Source organism: Coenobita brevimanus, chromosome 94 (assembly GCF_032717465.1).
Source record: "Coenobita brevimanus isolate Jiangsu-jjx chromosome 94, ASM3271746v2, whole genome shotgun sequence".
In the NCBI taxonomy this organism is placed as follows: Eukaryota; Metazoa; Arthropoda; class Malacostraca; order Decapoda; family Coenobitidae; genus Coenobita; species Coenobita brevimanus.
The window spans coordinates 24,239,237-24,243,065 of NC_137047.1; the positions used below are offsets into that span (position 1 = coordinate 24,239,237).

Genomic DNA, 3,829 nt, shown 5'->3' on the forward strand with positions numbered 1-3,829 from the left:
ATAAGTGTCATAATAATCTCCAGTGGGCCTCCCTTTAATCCGGAACTAATAATAAAGTCGAAATGACGTCACGGATAAGAGCTTAGGGCACAATATTTTTAAATTAACCACTTCAATACGATGATATACCTCATTTTATTCTTGCTACTTTCAGTCTGCTTTACTTAGTCAAGGAGATATTTTCTGAACTGGAGGGGTCAGATACAACCTTCATTAACACCTTCAGTAGCCAGGTGGGCTCCTCAGCTGAATATAATCGTCTGGAGTAGTTAGGATAAAGTTAATAATACGCAGTTGGATTAAAAGGGTTAAATAGATCCATGCCGGAGTCCCTCTGCGACGGGACTCTCGAACATAAACATATTTACGATGGATTCCCTGTCCCAACTTAGATTTGCTTTTCGAGGATAACTAGAGGCACTGCAAATTCTACAGTCTATGTTCCTTGTTCGTCCTGTTAAAACTAAAGTACAAACCTGAGATAATTTTCCCCTGATAATCAAAATTTGTTTTTGGTGGAGAAACAAGAGATGTAGGAACACATTGCACTGTCTCCTCTTTGTAATTCCTGGGAAAACCAAGTTCCAACAGGGAGTTGATCTTTAGCACCTTGCGAATCTGTCTACTCACTCCTTGGCAAAAAATATGATACTGAGTCTGAGTGGATCCTGCTCTATTGTGGCTATACTCTGGGCATTTTAACTACAGCTAAACTTGACATCCCTCCATCTTGAATGCCGAGATGTAACGAGAAGTTAAAATCAGAATATGATGCTAATCGCAATGTAGGTTGCAATGGAAAGGACAAGGAGCCATAGTACTGTCTTACTCTGCCGCTGAACTACGTGAATTCAAGGTCTAGCATTGGACCCTGGAGCAGATCTTAGTTTTTCTATCATTAGACCTTGTACAAGGTCCTTAACCCGTTCCTTGTTTAAAAAAAAAAAAAAATAAAGATGAAATAGATCTTTCGGTCATTACGAAGTGACTTCGACCATAAAGTAAAAGAAAAAAAAATACGTCAAATAAGTGCAGCTGAGAGGAAAGCTGCATGAAAATTATACAAACAAGATATCAGAAAATTCGAGTTCGTGACCAGAGTAAGAGGTGTGTCGAATTGGAATGAGGATGATTGGAACAAAAGCTAGAACATGGTGAAATGAAGTGCAAGAAGTAATAACTCCAGAGAATAGATCTTACACAAAAATTATTAAGAGGAACAACTGATCAGGTGGTAAACGAAGAGTAAGGGTCGCGTAGGCTACTTGGGGGGGGGGGGGAAGTGACTAAATGTGTAGCAAGAGTGAGAAAGTGGAGCCAGAGTATGCAAGGAATTTGGGAGCAAGTCGATTACAAACTGAAGGTCTAATACACGAGTTAACCGGTATCCTGGGTCGTTCATATACGGTTCACAATTTGGTAAGTCTGCAACAGTTTTCTCCAGTCTGTATTTTCTTCTGCCAAATACAATGTGTTCAGGTATTATTAAACTTAAAGGAGTTTGATTACTCTTATCCAATTTTCTTTGGAAGGGATGATTTTTGTTGGCTGTCGTCCATTTACTTCTTGTAATTACTGGATGGGTGTAAATGATTATCAGAATAAGTGTAAATATTAAGATGAGTGTAGTTATGGTGAGTGGTTGTGGATGGATGTGAAAGAGCGTGAATAAGACTGGGTGATTGTTACTGGTGTGGATGTGTGTATATTTAACAGATCTGGACGAGAGTGGACTGGCGTGGGTGACTGTGTATGGACTGGCTGGAATAAATATGATTAAGAGTATGCGAACAGGTGCAAATCATTGTGACCCAGGTGTGGATCCGATTGGGCTGGCACAAAGTATGGATTTTTTTTTTTTTTTTTTTTTTTTTCAAGTGTGGAGTCGTAGAGGCAAGCATACATATGGCAGTAAACTGGGGTATATGTATGGGTGACTGTAAATGTTCTGGAAAACATCAAAAGAAAATTTTCACATGATATGGCAATGTGGAGTGAATAATAAATGAGAAACTGATTAGGAAAGTGTAGGTAAGGTGGAGAAGAAGATCAGAGATAAGACAGAGGGGTGGGGTGGAGAGCAATATGAATGAGAAGGTATGAACTGGAGACAGGGCAGCATGAAGGCGGAGGACAGGATGACACGAAGGCAGTTCGTTTGTGGCTATGCCTTGTTTGGGATTACGGCGTCTGGCCATAGGTAGATAAACAGATCGATTGTATATAAGTGTGGATGTCTGTGAAAAGACAATATTCAAATGAGATGAAAAACACGTAAATTGCCATCGTAGTAAAAAAAAAAAAAATGCCATGTGCTGCCACAGCCTCCAAAAAGTAAATATAAAAGTACAGTACACACGGAGTAGAGGCTGGGTGTGCTGTAGGGCTAGGTTGTAAAGATATTGATCAGCTGTAACTGTGACTGAATGTGAACTGTTGCGATGTACGTAGATAAAACTATGGGAGACTGTAGCAATGTCACCTGTCGTTTTTGCTCCTCTGTGAACCAGTCACGCTGCCACTCTGAAAACATTCTTCCACACGTAGTGTTACACATCCACACCCACACCGCTATCCCCCATCTCCTAAACATACACAGTCTGTCTATCTATCTATCTATATGTATATATAGATAGATAGATATACAGATAGACAGATAGATAGATAGATAAAACAGACTGGGTAAAAGTATATGAGACACGACAACATGAGTCAAGGTCAATTTCTGCATACTTTAATTAGGTAAATGCAACTAGGCACACACACACACACACACACACACACACACACACACACACACACACACACACACACACACACACACACTTTCTCTCTCTCTGAATCTAGACATAACAGATGAATGAAATGGTGATAGACACACACACACACACACACACACAGTGAACCTGGACATAAGACGAATGAGATGGTGATACATGATATAGTATAGTGGGTAATATCAACTAAGCATAATAGAGGAAACTGAAAATTAAGGTATAATAGCTTCAAATGGGAAATACAAGACACGAAGGAAAAGAGATTTAAATGAAATATACAGGGTGATTCATAAGTCCGTGAAACATTTTAACAATTCACCGTTAACAATAAAAGACGCAACAGATAGACATTTTATTACACGGAAGTATAGGTAAACTCTCCAAGTTTTTTTTTACATACCTTACAAATGCTCAATGTGTCCACCTTTGCTGATGCGGCAGATATCTATGCGGTGAATTTCTAAAATGTTTCACGGACTTATGAATCACCTTGTATATATTGTCCTTAACCCCTACTTACGATAGAGCCCGGATAGCTCAGTCGGTAGAGCATTAGGCTTTTAACCTAAGGGTCCAGGGTTCGAGTCCCTGTTCGGGCGGAGCTTTTGCTAGGTGAGCACAGGGAATGGATGTATAAGAAAAGCCCTGTCGCGATGCCAGATCTAGCATCTACAGTAGAGTTGAATCCGAGCGTAATATCTGAGGGTGGTTATTGCAGTTATGTACTGCAATATATCACAGCAAAGGAGAATTAGAAAATGAACTTCAGTTTAATGAATGTATTAGTAGTCTACTAATGTGATATAAAATTTATTTTCATTGAATCCGAAATTTCAAATGTAACTATGCTTAAAAGAGGTTTATTACTTTAGTGAACATTTCTTTTATACCTTACTAGCGGAGATATTTTAACAATGGCGTGACACTGCAACTATACAATTAATTTATATAAAATATATTGAAATTCTATGGATGAGTACAAGTGTGGAAGTGTGAGTGACCTGTGGCCTCACTGGCATCTAACGTAAGTGTGTGGCTTCCATGACGTCACT

At 39.1% G+C, this 3,829-nt stretch overlaps 1 non-coding gene across 1 annotated transcript; it reads left to right on the forward strand.

Annotated features, from left to right (window-relative positions):
* The first annotated feature begins 3,303 nt into the window (after window positions 1-3,303).
* TRNAK-UUU (transfer RNA lysine (anticodon UUU)) lies at window positions 3,304-3,376 on the forward strand. Its single transcript has one exon. It is a non-coding gene; the product is annotated as a tRNA-Lys (tRNA).
* The last annotated feature ends 453 nt before the right edge of the window (window positions 3,377-3,829 follow it).